Source organism: Xiphophorus maculatus, chromosome 6 (genome assembly GCF_002775205.1).
Source record: "Xiphophorus maculatus strain JP 163 A chromosome 6, X_maculatus-5.0-male, whole genome shotgun sequence".
Classification (NCBI taxonomy): domain Eukaryota; kingdom Metazoa; phylum Chordata; class Actinopteri; order Cyprinodontiformes; family Poeciliidae; genus Xiphophorus; species Xiphophorus maculatus.
Window position 1 is genome coordinate 12,691,780 of NC_036448.1, and position 25,323 is coordinate 12,717,102.

Consider the following 25,323-nt stretch of genomic DNA (forward strand, 5'->3'; position numbering starts at 1 on the left):
CTCTGCTTGAAAAACCAGTGTTAAGATTCATCTGTCTGCTTTCACTGTCCTTTTCATCAGTGTGAAAATGTTTGTGTTCACAAGTCTTACGTTGCTTTATGAAAACATCCACAGCCCTTGAACTTACCCTCATTTTTCACACAAACCTTAATGACCTTTTTGGGTTATTTTCTGATAAACTAACACAAAACAGTATATAATTATAACGTGAAAGGGAAATTATCTGTGGTGGTGGTGTTCACGTTTTTGCAAGGAAATGTTTAGAAACTCACTTATGTTACATCTGAAACATTTACACATCAAGTCATATTAGATGAAGAGTATTTGTGAAAAATTTATTTTCTTTCCACAGATTCTCAGCTGAATTGAGGTCTGGACTTTGACTGCAGTTCTAACAAATAAATATTATTTGATCTAAACATTTCTACTGTAGCTTAAGGGTAGGGTCTTTTTTGTAAACGATAAAAACACTTACAAGTTTTGTTCCAGTAGCTCCCTGTAGATGATTCAGATCATCTTCCCATCAGCTCTGATCAGCTTCTTTGTTCCTTGCTTAAAGGAAAGCATGATGACACCCCCACTATTATATTAGGCTGATGTGCTGTGTCAGTTTCCTGTCCCATTTTTCATGTCGACCCAAAAATTAAATTCTCTCTCCTTTGACAGAAACATTCTCCCACCTGAGCTGTGGGTGTCTGCAGCTCCTCCAGAGTTACTATGATCCTATTGGCTGCTTTTCTAATTCTGATGATTCTTACCTGGCTTGTCAGTCTAGATGGGCGTTCGAATCTCTGGATGTTTGTAGTTGTGCTCCTTACATTCTCTTTGGTGGATTGAGCTGTGCTGGATGAAACATTCAAAGCAGAACTATTCCCTCACATTTAGCTCTACTAATTACAAACTTAATGAAGTTGGTTGCACAAGATTTAACTGATATGTATCATAGCCATAAAATAAAGCTGCCACCCCTCTAAGTAATCATGCATTGCTTTGTATTAGCCTCTCAAATTAAAAGCCAAATAAAAGACATTGGAATTTGAGGCTCTAGCATCATAAAGTTCAAGGACTATGAATTTTCCAAGGTACTGTATGGGTGAGTAGGTTTCTAATTCTGAATAAAGATGCTGTGACGTTTTAGAGCATCGTTACCTAAGGTGATTCTCCCTGGACTGATGTAAGAGTGGGAACATGAGAAAGCTTTGAGCAGAATCGATTCAGTCAAGTACTCTCAGAGTGAAGATCTGAGGAGAGAATTATCCATGCACCATTTCCTACCCGGCTCCTGTTTGGAGAAAAAAAAAAAAATCCTGCAGTTCCAGCCTGCTGGTAGCTTTCATCCAACGGGAACACACTCGGTGTGATGTGTATGTGATTTATTCCTGGTGGTAATTCCTCCCCATCTGAATATGTTTAATTCCTGTCAAACTCAGAAGAATGAAGCAGACGCTGTATAGCGTCTGTGACGCTATACAGAATTTTCCAGAACCACCCTGAACTCAGATGGGTGTCCTGGGGGTGTAAAAGCTGCCACAAAGTTTAAGTCCATTGTGACCGTTATTTTTTATGTTGAAATGAACAAAATTAACACAAAAATTATATTTAAAAAAACATCTGACAAAGTGCATTGTATTCATACGCCGCTTGCCCTCAGAGTACACTCCTCCTGTATTCCCCACCCGAGTTCTCCGGAATAACATAGGACAACTCCCCCATTCCCTCCCATTCCCACACGCAGGGGCGCCATCATCCAATGGCAAACACGCATTTTTTTTTATGAAGCTATCCCTTCCGAGCCAATCCCCGTTGCTCCAGTGATCCCTGTAAACCGGATGCCCTTCCCTCCGGCCCCTCAAACGCAGCGTAATCTGTGGATCAGGGGAGGCAGACGCACACAGGCGGCGTGGACTTGGGCTCCGATGGAAGTGATGAGGATGAAAAATAGAAGAAATAGCATCAGTCCCCACCACCTCGACTGGAAGGCGAATCCCGATGCGTACATATCAAAAGATGAAGGGAAAACGCTGTGAGTATGCTATCGTCACAAAGAATGCAACACAGAAGAGCAGATAGATGTTGTTTGTTGGAGGAAACAGTCCGCGGAAACTGATGTAATACTTAGAAATAGATTTTTGCGTATTTGATGTGTATAACGGGGGTTATGAACGCTTTGGAGGTGCGCGTAAAACGAAGGTGAAACTCTGTGTGGGTTTGGCGCTCAGCGCTCCAACCAGGCGGTAAGCGCATGTGAATTTGTTCCACATCCTATTCTGATTTCTTCTACAGTCTAACCCAAGAAGCATGAACACGCTTTTGTCCGCTTCAACTTTTTTTCTTTTCAAAAGGAATGCACATGGACGTCCAATTATTTCCAAGATTAGCCAAGATTTCGTTTATTGGCAAAGTTTTTTTATTTTTATTTTTTATTTTTATTTTTTTTAACTTACGTGTTCTACCAGCTCCAGCAGCTCACCAGTTCCGATCCGAGGCTCCCCAGTAATCTAAGTTTGATTCATTCCTCTCACCAGACAGCGAACTTGTTCCCTTTAACTTGGTGAAGACTGATGAATGGTGGTTATATATATATATATATATATATATATATATATATATATATATATATATATATATATATATATATATATATATATATATATATATATATACGTATTTTTTTCCCCCCCAACTGAACAATGCGCACCAGCTTTGTGCGGACCATCTGTCATCATATCGACATTACAGCATCCCCTTTATGCACCCCGCCAACCCCACCCCAAAGACACCTGAAGAGCTCAAAAACAGACAGCGATCATTCACAGCCACCACCCGTCTCCCTTTCTTTCTCCATCCGTGTGCCCTGACTCATGATGCGATCTTGTCTGGCGTGGATGCGTGCGTAAAAGCAGACGGGAAGCCCAGAATAGCTGTTTCATCGGAGCAAAGTGGGGCGGATGAAAGCATGAAGAGATAAATCACAAATAAATCACTCGCAGACCCAGTCTTCCAACAAGAAATTTTGGAAGAGCGCGAACAGGATTAGGAGCATGGGTTTTTTGCACATCTTGAATTCTCGGAAACGCTCTCTGCGCATCTGACTTCCTCCCGGAATTGGAGCCTTCGGCACATTGTTTAAAAAAAAGAGAGAGAGAAGACGAAGAAGAAGGAAAAAAGCCAGACTGCCATTTTCAGGATGGGCACTCAGAGAGGATGCATCCACTCTAAATAAACATACTTCAATCTGACGAGCTGAGGCTTGAGGGGAAACTGGCTCACTGTATTGCAGCTGAGACATTATTTTTGTTGCTGTTAAAATTATTCATCTTAGGCTCTCACTGTGCAGTGCCAAGCACTAATATGCTCTAAGGTTAATGAGGCAGTCTCCATTAATTCTTCTGCCATCTGGATACATTAGATCTAGTTGCTTAGAGCTGCACCAACAATGAAATGTGCTGTGAGTTTCTGAAAAAAAGAGTCAATTTCATACTTTTGAAATCAGTTTGCTTAAAAAAACATCTACAAACATTTATCTATGCAAAGCACCCTATAAATTAACAGTTCTGATAGAAGCTGGCCCAGGTTATTAGGAAACGTAGCTGCTGCTCATGAAGAGTGGCTGTCATGGGACATTTCATATTTAGCAGGTGTCAGTTTGTATCCTTAATTTACAGAACATTGCTCATAGTGTACTCTAAGGAGATACGAACATCTGACTACAAGAAGTGATATGTATCATCACTTAGAATCGCTTTTCCTTTAATGAAGAGTGACTCATTGAAGTCAACAGGCCCAAACAAGCATCAGAGACAATGGAAATAAAATATGATAAAAAAAAAATTAAAAAAACTTGAACATTTTATAAATAACTATTTCCACAATACCTCAACATATTCAAATAGCAAGAGAAATAAATATATGTGTGCTGTTCCATTCTAAGAGGAAAGGGCATTTTGAGGTAATTAAAATGGGGAAACGAATTAGCAACAAGTTCTGAGAGTTCTGGACTCATACAGGATACAAATCACAGAACCTCAAGTTTGTAATTGTTTATCAAGAATGAACCGTTTGAACTTGTTTCCAAGGTTTAAAATCGGAAAATTGCTCTTAAATTTGCTTAGGATTCAGAACACGACAAATAATACTTGTATTGAAGAAATATTCACAGTTTTATAGGAACAGTCATAATTTACTACCAATAATTAAATGACAGTTTTCATGTGAACACATCTAGTTGAGCTGGTTAAATCTTTACTGAGTTTGTCTTGAAACACAACATCCTGCACATGACTGCCAGACCAAATGGCTCATTTAACGTAATAACATTGCTACCACAATTTATTTAGTTATTTTTGTTATTTCAAGCATGTCCTCCCTGTGCATGCGTGGGTTCTCTCCAGGCACTCCGGCTTCCTCCCACAGTCCAAAAACATGACTGTCAGGTTAATTGGCCTCTCTAAATTGTCCCTAGGAGTGAGTGTGTGTGTGCATGGTGTTTTGTCCTGTCTGTTTCTGTGTTGCCCTGCAACAGACTGGCAACCTGTCCAGGATGTACCCCGCCTCTCGCCTAGAACGTTAGCTAGAGAAAGGCACCAGCACCTCCCGACCCCACTAGGGGACAAGGGTGTACAGAAAATGGATGGATAGTTATTTCAATAAATTACGTGTGATCAATGATGTGAGGGTCAAGCAGAACACATTCTGTGAAATAATCAGTTACGTCACATGAACTAAAACTTCTTATTTTGACAGGACATAAGAGATATTATTAGTTGCATCAAGTCAAGCCTCTAATCAAATTCTGCTTGGGGCCCAGTACCATCTTGGGCTGCCACTGGTCCTGATGTGATCCAGACCGATGGGTCTCCACTTACGTCCCTCTCAGGGCCGAGTTACACATAAATCAGTTTAGCTTTCTTCGTTCTGAAGAAAGAAAGAAAGAAAGAAAAAAAAAGGGCTGCAGCCTGCGTCTCATAAAGAGCAGCAAATGTCTGAGTGGATTTCTGTTTAATTTGGTCCCCAGTTGATTGGCGTCATCGGGGAGGAGTAAGCGGACACAGAAAAAGTCAGTGGCTTCCTGCTGCTGTCAGGCTGGACAGGAGTCAGTTGGATGTCTGCCTATCTTATCTCCAGCTGAAGCTATGATCATCATTCCTGCGTAATTCAAAATATGATGAGGTTCCACAGCTGCAACCTGCGATCCTGTCTGCCTGTTTTTTACGTAAGAGATGCGCCTGCGAATCGCTGCTGCTCCTCAACTTATCAAAACTAAGATACGTTTTAGTTAGATTTTTATTTTGTCTGTGCAAATAAAATGCTAGCATCTTTTAGTGCGGTCTCATTCTCAAAACATTTATTGCAAATTTAGAATTTATTTAAAGAAAATACCACATGGAAGCAGTTTACCTTTTTTGTAATTATCCATATTTCTGGAGAAAAAAAGTTATTGAGACTGATAAAGCTTTAAGACGGTAGAAAATGTCCTTCAAATTGCTTTTTATGGTATGAAATCTGTTAATGCTTCCCAGAGGAAGCGTTAGAGAGACTGAGGTTTTTTCTGTAAGGAGCAGAGAGGAATTCTGGCTCTCTAGTCTCTGTTGCTGTGCACTGCTGATCAGCTGGCTGAACAGTGACAACAATATTCCCCTTGTTTTTTAAGAAAGACACAATCAGCTGTTTGGAAATATTTTGCATCAGAAACACATGCAGTCTTGTTATGGAAACTAAAAAATTTGCTTCATAGAGTCTCATCTTACTTTCAGTAACTTTTTAAGAGCTTCACGTGAAGCATCTATTCTGTGTTAAAAGAAAGAAAAAAAAAACACCCATTATGTCTTCAAAACATTTCTGCAAAGGATCTAAATTCAAAAGAGAACAATAACAGCTGCATAGCGTCATATCCAACGTCTCAAACAGAAAAGGTATAAAAACTGCTAAATTGTCCTCCGATGAGAGAAAGTCCCAGAGAAACCGCAGTGGAATTGGGTAATGTACCTCTGTCCCTTTGAGACCTGCAGTGCGACATCTCTGCGCACTGCAGGTTAGCTGGCTGAAAGAAGATCCGTAATTTTGTCTCGCTTTCATGAAAGAAAACCGCAACTAATCTGAAGCATATCCGGCTGCCAAAATCAGACGGTTGTTATGTGGAAGCTGAAAATCAAAATGACCAAATTTAGCGGGTGCTTACTCTATATTGTTGCTCACGTCTGGGTATTAAAATTAAATTTAAACAACATCTCATGGATTATAGCAGCTGAAATAATCAATATTTCGTTTGATCTCTGCTGCTGATCTGCTTCAAATAAAATTAGCCCATATTATGCAATTTTGTTTCATACTTTTGTGTTATTTTCAGATCCTAGTCAGTTGATCTTGCCCTTGTTTCCTTTCCCCTTATACTTGTTTTGTTTATGCATCCCACGTAGCAACTCGTATCGTTTGTGTCCACATGTGCGGATTAAATGGCCGTTAGAGGCCTGAATGAGTCCACAGCAGTAGCAGGAACCGGAGTGGGAGTCGTTGTGTGTTTGTGCTTCCCTGTGCAGCCAAGGGTAAATGGAAAGGTTAGGTAATGGAGACCCCTGGCCCCCGCCTCGGGCATTGCGACATACAGCCTATCTAGATGAGTGGTTGACCTCTGACCCCTCGTCTAGCCGAGGGCCCGGGTCTACGCGGGTCAAGCCAGGTGGCTTTCAAGAGCCTATTGGCCCGTTTAGAAGCACATGGCGTTTGAACTCGATGCACTTTAGAGCCAAACACACTCTTCGGGTTAATTAGGAAACTCTTGAAAAGGATGTTTGACTGTGCAATTGTATTTGAGAGGGAAATTTAGGAAAGAATCTAGTCTGTGTGTAGCTGTTTTAATAGCACAAAACTCTTGTTGGAAATGTGCAAAATTCCTGTTGCTACAAGACGCGTTTCTGTGTCAGCATCAGTTTTCGCTTATTAAAGCTCCGGTGTTCCTGCTTTTAATTGCAAAATGCTCCAACACCGGAGCTGGCCCCGGTCTGGTCGCAGCTGAGAGAAACAGCCTGTCTCCATTCTGTCACAACATGCTTTCTTATTGTATCGCCGTGCTAGACACTCCCCGTGGAAATTTTGGAATCTTTCCCATTGTCCCTGTAGGAAAGGGGGGGAGGTGGGTTTTCATATGGAAGTGGGGAACGCCAGGAAATGACAGGCATTCTTTGTGGACAATTTGAAAATAAACTTGTGGGTCTTTGCCTCCCTCCCTACAGCTGAGCAAAGACTATAAATTAGAGGAGAGAATTGGAAAATTAACAACTCCTTTGTGGCGTTTTTCACTTTCTTATATTTTCTGCTGCAGTCAATTCTCAGTGTATTTTTCTATTGAGCGCACCTGAAAGACGGGCCATCGGAGCCCGAAGCTTAAAGGGGCTTTCATCGAGAGCCTTTCACTCTTTTCTCCGCAGGTTTCTGAATGGATGCATTCTTTATTTTCCTCCTTATTTATCCTTTTTTCGCCTTGCCTTCCTCCCCCCCCCTGACTTTAAACTCAACCCTTCTGCTGGAACTTTGCTTTATGAGGTGTGACAGTGAGGTCCTGTTGTCGGGACAGTCTGCGTGGACTGAAACCTACGGCATTTACATGAGCCCCGCTTTGAGAATGGCTTCAGTTTAGCTCAGCCGCATACGTTTACTCGGACAACTTCCCTTTTTCTGCTGAACTGGCATAAAAGTGCAAAATAGGATGAAAGAAAGAGAGAGAGAGATAAAAAGAGAACCGCTTTGTTTAACCTTGCAGGCTCTTACAGCTGCACACGGAGTGGCCACGTTTATAAGAGAACAGGTGCAAAAAAAAAGAACTGTGTATGTTTAAAGTTAGATATTTCTACAGTTGTTCTACATTCAGAACAGGCAAAGCCTGATGTCAGATTGCGACTACGTGAATTAAAAAAAACATCGAATGTAATCTATTGCTTTCATTTCAAACAGAAAAGCAACAAATATTCCTAACAGGTTCTAAAATCATACATGTTTTATTATTATTATTATTATTATTATTATTATTATTATTATTAAAGTGATGACATGTATTAACATTTATGCTTTGTTTTACTAGTAAAATTTCTGTCCAATCAAATTAATCAATGTTGTAAGCAAGGAAAGACAGGGGCCCTTTTTCAGCCAGTTGACCGGCAGTGCACAACATGAAGGGATGTAGCAATAACAAGCCTGATGACTCCCAAATTCCAAAATTTAGATCAGGGGCATTTTTAAAGTTTTCATTTGGGTTTCTGTCTTTAAACCAGCTAACCTACTTCACAGCTTGGGGGAGCGGCAGCTTTGATTACTCTACGGCCTGCAAAGACGCAGGAAATGCTAATTTATCCAGCATTTCAAAATGTCTTCCAACATAAAATTCAAGACAGTAGGATAGAAACATTTTGCAGTTGTTAAAGAGTAGCTGTTTAAAAAATCAGCATACCTTTATACCTGTAGCTAGATCATATCTAATGATTCTTTATCTAAGAAAAAGCAACAACAAAAAAAAACATTTGTATAGTTTGTAAGCATGAGAAAAATATAGTTTCTTTAACCCAGCTGACCAGCAGTTTGAAGCAGCACTGCACTATTCTGTGCTCGGTACAAAAATATGTCTTTTTTTTTCAGGAACCTCATTAAAAATACTTTAATTTGAAGGATCGACATTACCAGAAGTTTTTGTAGTTTTGGTGTCTGCCCCGAACCGTGTTCCAAAGTTTTCTCATCTCTCTGCACCAGCTGTTTATAGTTCTGTCCTAACTCCAGCAAAAATCTCACACCTTATCCCTCCACCCTCCTTCTCCGTTTCTGCCGCTCTTTCTCCTCTTCCCCTTGTTGTTTTTCCCAACAGGCCAGGGGTAGTTCCCTGGTATTTGACCAGTGTAGCGTAGCCGAGAGGCCGGTTTTTCTGTCCTCGGTGAGACAAAGGCAGCGTGCCTGAAGGAGAAGGATGAAAGGAAACGGGGCCGTGCAGCCACTCCTGTTTACAATGGGGAAACGTCCTTAGTGAGGCTGTAGAGCAAATAACCACAATCTCTCCTCTTTTTTGTTGTTGTTGTTTTTTTGTTTTTTTAAACTGTGAGAGTGTGCCTCCAGCTCCTTTGTTGGAGAATCACTGCTGCCGATGTACAAACCGTACTGATCTGAGTCCTGTGCAAGCAAGGGGAGAAGAGGGGGTATTCTTTACATCTGAAGAGTGAATATCAGCTTTCTCTTCCTTACACCTGTTTAGTCTGGCCCGACAGATGGTGCCTCACTTTTTAAATACAGTTCCCATATTGAGGTGCTGCAGCTTTAAACTGAGAATAGTAGAGTGGAAATTTATGAGGCAAATGTAAAACTAGAAATGTGATATTTATGTATCCTTTTTACTAATGTAATTGATGAAGTGATCAGGTGGATTTGCATTTGTATTTTTACATTATGAAGTCATACAAAATTTGCTTGAGCAGAAGATTACTTAGACAAATCGTTACTACATTTACAGCGAAGCCTCAGAAGCCCAATGAAAATGCATAAAAATGAATGTCACTGTATGTAATTAATAAAAGAAAACATTTAAAACAAAGGTTTCAGAATGATACATGTCTTATCCCTACAATAATTATACATTTCTATAATTAAAGAGACAGATTGTTATGAGGTTATGTACGGATTAAGTGTGGAGTGAATTCAGATGTACTGGAGCATAAATTAATGTGGGGCAAGTATTGTAAGAAGACATTTCACGTTAGTCTTTATTATATAGTGATACACTGGCTTGGAATCATGTCAGGTCATTTTCAAGACAGGAAAATTCATTTTCACATATCTTATCCCAGGTTATTTTATGTCCCAATTTACTCAAATTTGGAAACATTTTTCGCCAAGATATTGTAATGGTTTACAATATTCATCAGGCCCCCCACCCCCACCTGTTGATGTGACCTGGTAGTTGTCTGGCAGAAAAAAAGCTACTACACTTTCACTGTGGTTATAGGAGAGGAAGAATTGTACATATTGTTACTAAAATAATTACCTAAGTCATTTTTTGAAATTTTTTTAGTAAAAAATCACCACTTTTTTGCTAAAAGATGATTTAGGCAAAATAGTCACTTTTGGCAAAGAATGACTTCAACCATTATGTTCGGAAGGTGACAATATTGTCACATATCGTCACATATCGATATCTGCTCAGACTAGAACCTGAGCAGATAGCCTGACTAATGCACCAGCTAAGTTTGTTTTGTTAGACTCACACTGTTACTCTAAGAAGAAAGTTATAAACCAAATAATACAGGAATATTATACACAGCACTATCATAACAGTTTTAATCAAAATGTTGCATAATATTTAATTTATTTCTGTTTTAAGTGAAAACAGTTATGTCATGTTATATACATTTTTCTCTTGCATTTGCTGTGTTAAAACCATTATTCCATTAGACTCCCGTACTGGTTCATGCCTATTTTACACTAATTCATTATTGCCTATCCCCTCAATTTTGCAATATTACAATTAAAGATGAGGAATTATTTTTCACATTATTAAATGCATACAGATATCTCGGCGTGGCCACAACATACTCATGTTTTCTGTCTCTACTGCAAATTATATCCCGGCTCGCTCTGGTCCACTGCTGCTCGGTCTTCTGACAGCATCTCAGACAGGGGGAGGGAGCGGAAGCTGCAGGAGACTTTTATGGTTCCAGCTCCAGAGACAACCTGCTCACAGGCAACTCTCTGCTGGCACTCTTTTATGACATCATAAATCCCCTCCCCTGGATTTCCTCTGACCAGCCCTAGGTGGGTACATAGAAGGTACCTGTCTGTTTGCCTGGTTCTCTCGTCAGATCCATCATGCTGCTGGTGATTTCCTGCACAGGCAGGTTCTCAGACCATCTAAAGACTCTCAGATCTTGAGAGTTAACCAGTAGAAACAACTGTCTATATGACGAGTGATGGAGGGTTTTCCCAGCAATATACATTTTCAACAAGGATATTTTCTTTGACTTACAGGCGAGAGTCGGTGTAACATGATAGGAACATTTTTTTGTATCCACGCACACTTGAGCCCATCAACGACAGCTTGGTCTGAGACGTGTTGATGCCTTTTGTTTGCGGAAATTTTGGGGGACGAAGGGCAGAAAAAAAGGGATTAGAGAAAGAAAAAGAAGATTTTTTTGGGGGGGGTAAAGGGAGACGCGTCAGGAACCTTCATCGCTCACATTCATTTGACGCTCTGCACCGTTGGCCCCAGGGAGGCTGGAACAATAGACGCACCAGCATGACAACATTCCTTAAGGTTAAAAAGGGCAGGGGTCACCCGGTGACCCCACCCTGCCAATCAGTGGCAGGGCACTAACTCGGTGCCTCTTTGCTTTATGTCTTTGCACTTGTTGAACAGACTCTCCACCTTGTGTTACAACGTGCCCTTTGCTCTCTAATAGACTAAGATGGCCTTGATCACTTTTAGGCATCTAATGAATTTTCAATCAGTTTTAGTCTACACAGTAAGATCTGAACCAGTGAAGTCGGCCAAAGATTGGAAAGATTGGAGTCAACTAATTTCCTGATTGATTGTCTTTGATTCTTGTACGTTTTAAATAAAAGAAAAATCAGATTTTTTTCCTACTCGTTCAATGCATCAAAACTACAAAGGCCAACCATTTTTGTCTTCTAAATACACTAAAACACATGCTTCACTGCATAAATAGGGGAAAATGTCAAAATTTCTCAATTTTTGTTAAATTTAAAGATCCTATCTCTATCAAACAATCAGCTGAATGATTTTTTTTGTGTGTTGTGCGTCATAGTTACCAGGAAAAAACAATGGAATCGGTCTAAATGGGATCCAGCAGGTCAAAGATCAAATGGGGGAAAATGGGCATCTTCAAGAAAAAAAATCTGGTCTCTGCTCAAAATAGCAGTTTAAACTTTCAGGGAAGAGTGCATTTACTTAGAGCATAAAACTGAGAAAAAGTAGGCTAGGTGCAGAAAAATGTGCACGTTTACAGGCTTGGCAGTATATTTCCTAAATAGCATCTGCGGCCTATACTGAATACAATAACCCAACCAGATGTTTCGCAAAGCCAGATCTAAATGTGGTAGAAAAGACCCACCACAGAGCAGCTTGGCTATAATTATTGGCCATATTTAAAAAACAGATGCATGCCTGTTTATATTATTATCCCACCAGGGTCAATGATTAATCCAACAAGGGAATTCTAGGTCTTAAATGCTGTATTTTAAAAAAAAATCCTATATAAAAACTTCATGTTCATTTCACTACAGCACGTTTCCAGTGAAGGCAGCTATTAAAATGGAACATATGTATGTGTAGGCATAGCGCTGCTTGTGAGAGCCCTACAGGCAGACTGCAGGTCTGTTAGTAATTATGAGTGAACGTACAGTATACACTGCAGTGGACATTAAAGTCCACATCGGACCACCCCAGAGAGACACCACTGGCACTTCCTCTGCCAACTTCCTTTACTCGGCCTTGAGGGGAGCCTGTTTTGGGATTTCTGGGGGATTCACCGAACATTAATCGCCCTTCGAAGAGAGACATTTCTGTAGGTTCATGGAAAAGAATGTTTTCTTGTTGTTTTTTAAAAAACTGAGTTTTCTGTGTTGCGTATTTCGCTCTTACATCTGCTCCCCTTTTCCTCCAAGCGTTATCTCTTCAGTTGGTCACATTTTTATCCCACGTCACACTCGTTTTGGCTCATTCTTGGTGGGGCAGCGGTCCCCGACCAACTCACCCCCCCCAGCCCGTAAAGACCGCAAATCCGCAGCATTTCACCCCGCACAATAAATCCGCTTACAGTCGAGAAAAGGAGACAGCGCTCTCTATTAGTCTCCAGTTAGAAATGAAAGCCTATCTGGCTGCAGCTGTGGAGGTTCTCCAAAGATGGGGACGTTTATTGTCAGGAACAAATAGAGGCCTTTTTATTTTGTCTAGCAGCTGACGCCTCTCCCCACCCACTCCTCTAAAACCGCTTTTGTCAGTAATGTAGAGTGGGCTGCTCAGGAAAGACTGAGAGACGATGAGAGTTTCCGAGAAGGAAAAAAAAATGAAGCTTGGGGTTCGCTGGCGATAGACTTGAGGGGGGAAAGAGCCGGCTGTTTGCCATATGGGATAATTATCTGCTATTTTAAAAGATTATCTCCCCCATAAGTATGGTGTTTAAATGTATATCAGAAGGTATATATCAATATATATGTGTGTGTGTGTGTGTGTGTGATCTGAGCTCTGGTTTTTAACCTCCATGTAATGCGGAGACTCTTTGCCCCCCCTTCTCTCCTTTTAAACTGTGTTAGCCATGATCTGCCCCCCTAACCTCTCTAACCTCAATCCCTTCCTCCTCTGTAAGCCCCTCCTGCACACACACACACCCACCCACCCCCGCCCACACACGCCTACACACACACACACGAACACGCCTATATACCCAGGCAGAGTCTCTCCACACAAAAGAAATATTCAGCTGTAGAGAGGGGGTCCCTTCAGAGGGCGCGACATTGAACTGGGATTGGGGTGGGGGGGGGATTAAGAAGAAATGGATGGCTGACACTAGGGTTGCCATGGCAAAGCCCTCTTTTCCCCTCTCCGCCGACCCTCTGCCTATTTTTCATTTCGCGTCTCATTGTGGGGCGAGGTGTAAGTGTGTGTGTGCTTGTGACTGTGATGGAGTGGGGAAGATGTAATAAGGCATATGATTTTGGTCTCTTATCTGTGGCCCCGGTGGAACAGACACTTCCACCTCGGGGGTGCGCAGTCAGAAAGTATGTTTACAAGGGGCCTGTGAATATCGTACTGTATTTCCTTGAGATTATTTACAAACCAGCCACTGTTTTCCCCTTTCCGAGGGTGTTGCATGTCTGTAGACAAAAGCATGAAAGAACGCAGAGGCAGTAAATCAAAGACCCTGCACACTCGCAAGACAAAAAACCATTTTGTCTGTTTTATTGCTTTCTGAATTACAGCTCCAATGATGTGACACATTAGTCATCCATTGTAGCCAGTGTCTTATCACGCCATAGCGCTACCTCCCGTACCCCGCCAGAGTAATGGATGCAGGTCTGGCTTGCATAATGACATCAGCAGCCTGGAGCTGATGAAATAAGGCAATGGATGACCGTAGATCAGCATTTGTCATTCTGATGTCAGTCCTCCCCTCCCCTCTCTCACCCCCACGCAGCCAGCAGTGGTGAGACGACACTGTCGAGAGTTGTTTGGCCCTGCTTCTGACAATGGGAGCTCCTGGTCTGAGAAAGGGCCACACCGCAGAGGGGGTCCAAAAGAAGCTGGGCGGCACAGTTGGACGTCGGTATTGTTCTCTGTGCTGGATGTCCATGGATTTGAAAATGGCTCAGTAACCATTAGTAGAGCGATGTCAAACTAAAGTAGGGATTGTCAGGATGACAAAAAAAAAAAAAAATAGCGGTTTTTATGTTTTCTAGTTTTTTAGAAACTTTTTGAATCTAAAGGTCAGTTCACTCAAAGAACACAGTGCTAGTTTAAAATGGTAAAGAAGGATAGAGTTTTGTTCCAGAAAGGTTGCCTACTGCATCCATTAATAAAGGAGATACTTTACAATGACAAAAAAATAATACGTTAATATTATTTCCATCAATTAATTTGTTTTCCCATATTAATCGAAAGGAATAATATTATTGTTTTAAACTGGCCTGGCCAGAATCCTGACTTGACTCTGATAGCGAATCTGTAGAGCAACCTAAAGATTAGGGCCATGGTACGGAGGTCTTCCAGAAAACTAATTAAATAAAACACCAGAGGAAACATGCAAAAGGATGGCCAGTAGTTATAAGAAAGGTTTGACTGTTAGAATGCAAATAAAGATTTTTTTTCCCATATGTTAAGAAGTATATAAATCATTTTAAACAAATTTCCTTGATAAACTTATCCTATAAACACAGTCTTTTAGATAATTTGATCATATTTTGAGGGAATGTGTCTACCGTCTTTTTTAGCAGAGACTAACTTTGTAACAACTAAAAATCTAAATGTGCCAGCGGTGTGAATACTTTTGGGCCTGTCTTTACGCTAACCTGGACGCTTTGGAAAAAGTAGATTTTCTGCTTTGTTTCACTTTTCAAATTGGAGATTCATACGGATCAGAAATCTGAGGATGACTTAACAAAACCATGACATAAGAGGTCACATGACATAAGAGGTCACTCTGTAAACTTTTAATTTCTGTGCCACAAGCCACATAAACAGTCGAACTGTTTTTATAGGATCTGAATCTTGCTCCCTTTGTCCTGACTCTGTTTCATTTAAAGTTCAAATGTAAGCTGAAGAAGTAAACGGCAACATGAGTAAAAACATAAGTCAAAATTGTTTCGGATAAACCTCTGACCCTAGCACGGCTGTAGCCATGTTCAAGGTTCTTCCTTTGAACTCAACAAACATTGAGGAATAAATGGGGAAAACAAACTTTTCCTTTTGCTGGTGTATGATTGCTAACCATCTCATATGCATGTGTGTTTCAGATGCTGCTGCAGCACTTTTTTACCCCCGAAGAAGAAAGACTTCAATTTCTGGTGATTACAAGATGGTAATCTGCAATAAAGCAGACTCTCAAAGCTCATATCCGAGCTTAAACACACCTCGTTATACTCTATGTAACATGATCAGAACTGTCAGTGCCCCAAGGACAGAACACTCTCTGCCAATGTCTTGTGTCATTATATCCCCCCTGTTGTGCAACCTGACCTCTTTGGTCTTGCCCGAGTCTCTATCCTCCTCCTCTTCTTCCTCCTCTTCCTCCTCTGCACCCTGCCTTCTCTGTCACATCGGCTCAGGGTCAGGGCCGCCGCCCCGCCTGCCTCGGTGAACATTCAACGCTGTCGGTGAGTTTGGTTTGAGTAGCACATAAACCATCGACCGTTGACTGTGCCCCGTGGCTCGCTCTGGCGATGTCAAATCTGAGCAAAAACGAAAGAAATGGGGGGAAAAAGACCAAAAAACGAACAAAAGGGCAAGTGGGCGCCACATGCAAATGCAGAGATGGAAACCACATGCGCACATGCTCATAAGTGCCACTTTGTGTTCGCTGTACCCAAAGACCAAAGGTCACAATCAACATTCATTGCTGTCGCTGGGTTGGACTCTGTAAGAAAGCTCACTGAACAATGAGTGCAACTGTGGCCCAGATCTGCCTGACTCGCGTCTCAGCCAATCAGACGACCGGATGTGAAGCACTCTGATTTCTTTATTTATGTACTTCTTGTTTTTCACTTCTATTTTTTCCCCTCTCTTCCTCCCTCTCCGGTGCCGGGAGTTTTCAGAGGAGGAAGGCAGAGAGATAGGCGGCACAAATAGACTTCTGGCTGCCTGCTTGTCCTCAGCCTCCTCTTCTCTCCTCTAATTGATGGTTATGTGTGCAGCATGGGGGAAGGAAGCCGAGTGAATGTGTAATCATTTGGAGTCTCTTCTCCTTTAGATGTTTCATCCCTCTCTTTTTTGTTTGTCTAATTATACGCTGAGCTCAGTTAACTGTGTGTCTGCGCTGGCAGGGAAGGCAAATTTGCGAAAAAGGAGGACAATTGAGGGGAAAAAGAAGATTACAGCCTTAGAAACAAATAGATCTAGTTTTGAGTTTATTTTTCATAATAATTCTCCTGGTGCTCATGCGAATATGTTTGAATAAAAGCAATTTTGCAATGTAAGAAGAAGAGTATTTCCACCTTTTTGATAAAAGATGCCTCGTTATCTGTATTTAAACGTCTTGGAGTCCTACCTACCAGTCCCTGAGTGCAAGTGTGCTTGTGCTGCTCTCTACGATAGAGGACGTGTCTGCTCATCTCAGGGTGTAATATGTTATTTTACTTCAACACTGACGCTAACGCTCTCGTGGGGAAACATAAAGTCAATAACCCTGTCTTTCTTCACAGTCTGTGACCCACCTTATTGCTGCCGTCTGTGATATCTCTCACTGTCCTGTTATACATGCAAGGTGAATACACACGCAGCTGAAACCAAATGTACACACACTCTGTTTGACTGAAAAACAACAACAACAAAAAGAATTACAAAATTTAGTTCTTTTTTTTTAAGTTTGATGGATTTCCGGCCCATTTCTCCTGACAGAACTGGTGTAACTGAGTCAGGTTTAGAGGCTGTCCTGTTCACACACTTTTTCTACTCTGCCCTCAAAAACATTATGACTGTGAGGTCAGAGCATTATGATGGCCACAACAAATTAAACTGCTTTGTAACCAATTTAGAGGTATATTGCCCATTTTGAAGATCAATTTCGGTCCAAAATATGCCTGGCTAATATATTTGAGATGTCTTTTTCAATATTTCCACATGAAGTTGTTGCCTCATAACACTATCAAATTTAGGAAGTGACCAGTTCCTCCTGTAGCAAACTTCCTCCCACAAGCTTTTCCTTTTTTTATTGAAGTGCAATTTAGTTTCATAAGACCACCAGACATGTCTCCAAAAAATAGAAGTGTTGGCGTCTGAGTGATTTTGCAAATTACAATCTGGCTTTTTATGTTCCTGGAATAATGGCTTCCTCTCTGAGTGGACTTGTTTTACGTTGGATGAAGACAACCTCTTACAAGCTTCACCCAGTATATTTACAATGTTTTCTACTTTTGTTTTTGGGGTTTTTGGCAAACTTCCTTTGATCGTTCCATGATGTCAAAAAAGGAAGCATTATGCTTGAGGTGTTGCTTTATAATACACTCAGGTATACGTCAGGTAAACTCAAATTGTTTAAAGTTATATTAACTTTATAAAGTTATAATTACTCCTGACAAAAAAAAAAAAACTCCTTAAAAAATTTAAAGTATTCTGGAAATGTATCAAAAGGAAATCATTTAGATAATTTTAACTGACCAGGAAGAGGTTTTTTTTTTTCTTCTGAAGACTGCAGGAGAAAAAAAAAAGGCTAAACGTCTGTTTATTCAGAGTATGTACATATCTGGTTTTCAGCTGCGTTTGTGTCATTTTATTCTCTCAACAACGTTTCTTAAGTGATTTCCTGACTAAGCCAATAAAGTTCAATCCAGACCAATTTATCAGTGTTTGATGTGTGTTTTTGCCGCCCGAATTACACGATTAAGCCACGCGGAGTATTCTCTCATGTCTCCATCACTCCTTCTCCAAAGTGCTTTTTCTGTCATTTAGTAACCAAGCCCCATGTCCGTGTCCCCGTCTCCAAAGTCTCCCTGTATTATTCATAGAAAAGCACTCTGTGCAGTGGTGCAGAAGAGTGGAGGTGATGTAACAGCGGCTGGGAGCGTCGCTTCGGACTGTCATCTGGGATGAATTCATGCGACAGGCAGAAAATTTCAGGTTGGTTCAGCTCTGTTGACGCTGCCAACAACTATTAAAACGCGGTTGTACTTATTTATTTATTTTTGTTCGCTCTTGGTCCGATTCCGATGCGATGTTCCCTTTAATTAAACTCAGAAGGTCGCGTTTGGATCATCTGCCCTCAAGCTGCACAAGTTTAGGTGTTGGAAGTGAACGAAATAGGGTGGAAATGCAGACAGAAAGTTCACATGATGGTTTAATGAAGCTTCAGAGCGTGTCAGAAGAACGTTCTCGCGGCAACTTCAAAACCAAGCGTTGAAGACGCCACGGCTCTTTGAAGAGTTGCTACTGCCATCTAGTGTTGAGTCTTTTACACGACTTCCGCTGTATTTAACAAACGGAATGATAAAAGTGACCTATAATCGTTATCCCTAATAATTTATTTAGTTCTTTTCTATCTTTTAGAACATCCCAAGACTTCATTTAATTCATTTAAAATGTTCATATTCTTACGTCCACTGAAGGGTATTACATGTAATAAAGCTTATGCAGGTGAATACTTGTTAGTGTTTTTTTTTTTTTTTACATTACAACACATTTGAATATATTCCACTTCATTCTGTCTTATACAATTGTGAAGTGCAATGAAAAATGATGGATTTGGACTTTTTTTTAACCAACTGAGATCTGAAAAGTGTGATGTGCATTCTAACACAAATATTCTTTAATATAAACCATTTAATTTTTGCTCTGGCTGTATATGGTTCGGGCTATTGTCCTGCTGAAAGGTGAACTTTCAAAATACTTGAAACTGAGGTGAGATCCCTTAAGAATTTATTTTAGAATTTCCTTCCTGCATTTAGCTCCATCCCTCTTCCTGTCAACATTGATCGGTTCTCCAGTCAGAAGTAAAGTACAGCATCTCCACAGCATGATGCTGCCACCACTAAGTTTCACAGTTTAAAGTTTGGAATATTGTTATACAAACTAACCTTTAATTTTTTTCTCTTGGTCTTCGTGATGCTTTTTATTTTTGCTTTATTGTTATGTTCTCTACCTCGGAGGCCTTTTCAGAACAGCTGGGTTTTATACTGAGATGAAATTGCACAAAAACTAAATACATAATTTCTGAAGGCAATTTGTTGCAAGGGATTTAATTTTGGGGATTTGAAGTAAAGAGAGAGCAAGACATGTATGTTTCATGCTATTCACCTGGGAACAGTTTACAAACTATGCATCACTTTCCGACCAACACATTGCATTGTGTTGGTCTATCTATTGTATAAGGTCCCTGCAAAATACCTTGAATGTTTTGGTTGTGACCTGACAAAATGTGTAAAACGTCATGGGTTATAAATACTTTTGCAATTTGTAACTGTCCCCCACATCCAAGTATTAATTGTTAAACCTGACATGTAAATTAATGCTTGCAAGCATTTTCACCAATAGACATTTAATTCTCCAAAGAGGCTTTAGACTCTTTAGACCACTCATTTAACTTGTCAGCAGCTCGGTAATTTTCTGCTTCATCAGCAAGAAGAGGTAACCTGCTTTTTTTCATTTAACAGGAAGTTGCAGCATGCTGACCTAAACAAAGAAAACGTTGTTGAGAAATTTATTTAGACCCCGGATTTAAAATGTCTTTCATCAAGACAGTTGGCAGCATTAAAACAAATAAATAAATAAATTCAAGACTACAAAAAAGGTAGTAAAATAAAAATATGTTGGTGTTTAGAAGTGGTCAGAGTGCTAAGTGGATCAGCGGTTGAGGAGATGCATCATGTACAGAGGTTTCAGAGTACAGCTGACCTGGGTCGGCCTTCCGGCCCGGCGACATTTACTGTATGTCGTCCCCTAGCTCTCGGCCTTCCTTCCTGTTAATCTAGCAAAGAATAAAGCCACACAAAAAAAAAAAAAACAATTTAAAAGTGCTACGAAGGCAAATAGAAGCATAAAATCGCACATTACAAGAACTGTTTGGAGTCATTTAAAGTACATGTACCGACAGGTGACCCATCAAGCACCAAAACTGAGATTTTTAAAATGCAATGAACTCTAATATTAAAAAAAATATATATACATTTAAAGGTATTTAGCAAAATGTTATGTAAAATATTTAATAGAAACTATCTGAAATTTATGAACAATATCTGTTATTTACAAATAATATGCTGACCACATCTTTTCTCATAAAATCAGTGTAAAGGGATAAAGTTTTGCTTTACCCCTGGTTTATTGTAATCCTAAGCAAAATGGCCTGTGATTGTGTTTATTGTTGTTTCAATGTTTGGAGAAGTTAATGTTCAACTGACAGCAGAGGGAGTTAGTCAACTTCCACTTCTTCTTAGGCTGCTGTTTTATGATGATCACCATTTTTTTTCCATTGTGGTCAACTTTGACTCAATCAATGACTCTTATGTGGGGTTGCACATTTAAAAAAAAAAACGCTACAGTTTTCTTTTCTGAGAGCAAAGGTGATATGTGCAATTATGTGGGTCCTGGATTTTCCCAGGTTCAATATGTCAGACTGGTTCATGGAACATTTATGTCAGTGATTCTTTAATTAAAATTTAACCTTGTTTTGAATTCACAACTTAAAAACCATTTGTGAATTTAATTTGAATATGATCTTTTATTGAAAAGTGATGGTTAAAAAGGAGCTTCAGGAGCATGATTGTTGCCAAAAATAATTTAGAGCTTTTAATGATGGAAGTGTTATGGTTATACCTACAATCTAGTTATATTTTATAAATTAAACTATGTGTTCTGATGAGGTTTGGTTGTCAGAATAAATTTTTTTTTTGAAAATAACAATCTTTTCATTTAGACCACAATTCTTTATTAAAAATGTTTTTTAATGGTCTGATGTAATATTCTAACCTTAAATGTTGTGTTTTTTTTCATTATCTGTAAGCATAAAACCAAACTAAATTAACAAGAATTAAAGTCTGAAAACATCAGTCTGTGAGTAATTAATCTATTTAATGTATTTAACCCAATGAATTGAGTTTCTGAAATCAATGAACTTTCCAACAATACTTTGACCAGCTGAATGGGTTTGTTTATAAAATGCTAATATGCGGCATAATTCTGGCTTAATCTGAATGATCCTCTTGTCAGAACTTTTTAAAATTCATTTCAATTTGTTGGTTTCCTGCAACAGGCTTAGCATTTATTGAAAAACCATACATTTCAAATAAAATTGAAGTCAAGAAGCCTAATGTTAGCCTGACTCATCTATCTGAAAAACAGTCACGTGTGCTTGGGGTCTATGTCTTGTTGGAACAATTAGCTGTGTCTTTGTTTCAACAATTGAGTTGTTGATTTGAGATTAAGTTGATTTTTAATAATTACAGGGGTAAAATATTCAGCCGGAATTATAACAGATGTCTGATAATGGCTATGAAAAGCTTGTGGCTTGTCTAAAGCTCTCTAAGGGATATTTATGTGAATATTAGTGGAGTGGTGAGTATTTGTGTCTAAATAAATAATCTTTACCCAGTTTGCATTAATGAAAATCCACAATAAATTTAAACTTGTTCATACAGGTCTCCTAAAAATATGACAAAAGTTGTCAACTACATAAATAACCCATCCTTAATAACCCAAAAAGAAAAGTTCAAATGCATCATTAAAGGACCAATATTATTAAAATTATAACCATCATTTATGATGAAGCATGTAAACGTCTGACCGGTTTTTGTATCTTGCATCACGCAGCTGCAGAACAGGTTAGGTAGAAGTTAGAGAGAATGAAGAGCATGAGAAAACAAAAACACATCCACCAACACAAAACATTAATTTGATCTCAGATTTACATTCACTAGTTATAAATAAATCACCCAGCATATAAATAAATGGAACTGAGTTCAAGCTGACATCAGCATTAATACACCAGCTTTGGATATCAGCATTGAAAAGCCGGGTCTGTCGTGTGCTTTTAAAGAAAGGATTACCTGTAACTTCCTCTGGGTTGCATCACATTCAGAGCTTTCATAGCTGAACTCGTTTTCAGCTCCAGTGACATTACGTAAAACTCAAAACTCCCAGAGGTAGAACTTCCTGTTAAAAAACTGACAAGGAAGTTTTACATTTACACGCTGCTTTGATATTGCTGCTGATTGGCTGCTGCTATACAACAAATGTTCCCATGTGGGAAAATAAAGAACTAAACTGAACCTTTTAAAGGACCAAAGAGTTTGGTAATCCAATGTCATTTGGATTAGGATTTTTTTATGAACTCCACAGACAGATGATTCTTTCCAAAGCAAGTTTTTATTTTGTGTAAAAATGAATACAAAATTAATAATAAAGAACATGATACATATGTACAGCGCTCTTACAACTGAGCCACTCTATGGATTGCTTTTACAGCATTACAATATCAGCTTTGCATTAAGCTGGCGTTCACAAAGCAGCAAAGCCTTTTCTATTTGTGGACAGCAGGCAAAGCGAAAATTGGAAACAGGTTTGCAGTTGCTGGCCTCGGCATCCTTCACAGGTTATTCCAGTGGAACCTTTTTTGCTTGTTCTTTCTGCTTTGAGAAAGACATTTTCTTTGCCATAGTTCTGTAATTACATCAGAAAAAGATGTTAAAGCTCATCATTTTTTAATTGTAAAATTTTAGGATTATTTTTTGCAATAAAATTACTCACTCTATGTGGATCACATAGTCCATCACCCATTTTTTAGTAGGGTCAGCACATCTTTCGCCTTTTCTTGTGTGGAAACTGCAATTAAAAAGAAAACAAAGTTAATAAAAATTAATGTATAAACATAAATGTTAAGTAAATAAATATATAATGTGAATTTTGAATCTTTGTCGTAAAAAAGTAATCACTTACATGATTGCTCTGATTTGACATAATTCTTTGTTTTCCTGCAGTGAAAAGCCCCTGATCTCTGATAATGGTAGTTTTCCAGGCAGGTATCTTCTACAACAAACAATATAAGCTGCCAGCAAAGATAAGAGATGAAATAACGTAAGTCTCTGTGTCCGTCATTTATGTTTGTATAATCAAGGAAACAAGAACATAAAAGAAAAACAAGATTGAGAGAAGCAATATGACAGCAAATGCTTACCTGCATGTGTGTTTGTAGCCAGGACACAAAGAGTAACCAGTGTCACCATCATCACTGTTACTTTCATTGACACCATGGTTTCAGTTGTGCTGGCTGGTGCTGCTCTGATCTGAAAGTGGTCTCTTCTTTCCTCTCTCAGGTTACTGTGAGCTGCTGATCACCAACATCTTTTATATACACTTCAGAGCAGGCTCTGCCCACTGGGCCAGTTTTGTCATAGCATGACCAAAATTCCCCAGTGTTCAATCCAAACAAAGGCTGAATGAAGTTCACCTGGTCACGTGCTGAAGTAGTGAAGTGGTAAATTAAGATGTTAATCTAACCTGCTGTTATTGTTGACACATGCTGTCAGAATAAAAAAAAAAAAAAACAAAACAGGTGAAAAACAACCCATATGTTTGTAAAAATGTTATGCTTATAGCAAAAGTTTTCTTACTCCTTCACAATCATATGAATACATTCCATTGCTTTGATTACAGTTTTTTTCCATTCAGTTGAATTCCTCATCTTACCATGAAGATGACCACATACTGTATCTCAGCAGCTGATATAGCAAGAGACACAAATGACTCAGTTTATAAGGAATATGTGGGCATGTGGACATATTTTATGAAGGTTAGTGAGAACAGAGGACAGGAAGATCTCAGATGAAACAGAGTAATCTCATATTGCATGTGTTTTAAGTTACTCTTTACCAGTGGAATGGTATTTATCGGTTTCAAACGCCAAGTTCTCTTCAACTAAAAAAGGATGTATGGTCATCATGAACAGCATAAAAATAAAAATGTTTCAACCTTATATTTGATCATAATTTTTATAAACTCAGTTAAACTCAAACATAGTTATTTGTTTGGGAGGCCTCCCCTCTGTTACACTTGTTGGTTTGGCTATGAGTAAGTATTAACAAATGCCAGAGGCAATTATTAACAAAGTTAGTTATTCAGGTCAAAAAGGAACAAGTAAGGGCATCACCAGATTATCAGGAATAAATAGTCAAAGAAGCTATCAGGCTTGATTATGTGACACAGAAATAAGATCTCAATTTATCAAAGAAACTATTGAGAAATCCTTATAAGTTCTACATGCGCTTTTAAGCACCATTAATAATATTAATACACGATCAGAGTATGTGACTTTTTTCTCCACGGCAACTTTATTTCTGGCCAGGCTGTGTATGTTTTTGAGTGCCGATGGTCCAAGGTTTATTCAAAGAGGCAGTCTTTAATGCTGCCAGTGGGCAAAATGATTTTACGTGTGAGTGTCCCCAAAGGACTGCATGGAGGCTACGGGAAAACAGAGAGGAAGCACTCTGGTGCGCTGATGTTTTTATTCTTCTGTGAAACTCCTCCTTTCTGGGAACAGCGTATGAAAATGGGTTAATGCAGTACATTCTGGGATTCAGAGTTCTTATCCATCTCTTTTGTTCTCTGTGTCTTGTTCAGTCCTTTTTATTCCTCCCACTGCCGGGTCCAACACCCTAATCTTACACAGATTATATATCAGACTCAACTCTCACTTCAAACTGTAAATATTTCTTCCTGTTAGAAGAAACATCCTGCTTGTTTTAAGTCTAAACTTTTCACGAATTTGAGTATTTTTGGACTTAAGTGTAACTTAAGTGTAGTCAGAGATGGAATAGTAGAAAAAATGAGACTCATAAAGGTGGAAGAACGCGATACGGATCAGTTGAGGATTTCTAAAACAGAGAGAAGACAGAAGCAGAAGTTAAGAAATGGTAAAAAAAAAAAAAAAAAAAAAAAACTCAGAACATCAGAAATGATTCGCACACAACTTCACAACCGGAGTAGACATGTTGCACCTCCTTGAGGTAGAAAGATACCACAGCAGCAGAGGAAAGGGGAAAAAATGACTTACAGCACACACTGCCACCTCAAGATCGGGACAACTGACGTTAAAAGAAAGACGTCTATATGATCGAGAACAAATACTTAAAATGGAGAATACA

The 25,323-nt window shown here is 39.3% G+C and overlaps 1 long non-coding RNA gene across 1 annotated transcript; it reads left to right on the forward strand.

Moving 5' to 3' along the window:
• Window positions 1-1,861: 1,861 nt before the first annotated feature.
• Window positions 1,862-18,032, forward strand: LOC111608790. Its single transcript, XR_002752849.1, has 2 exons — window positions 1,862-2,023; window positions 15,496-18,032. It is a non-coding gene; the product is annotated as an uncharacterized LOC111608790 (long non-coding RNA).
• The last annotated feature ends 7,291 nt before the right edge of the window (window positions 18,033-25,323 follow it).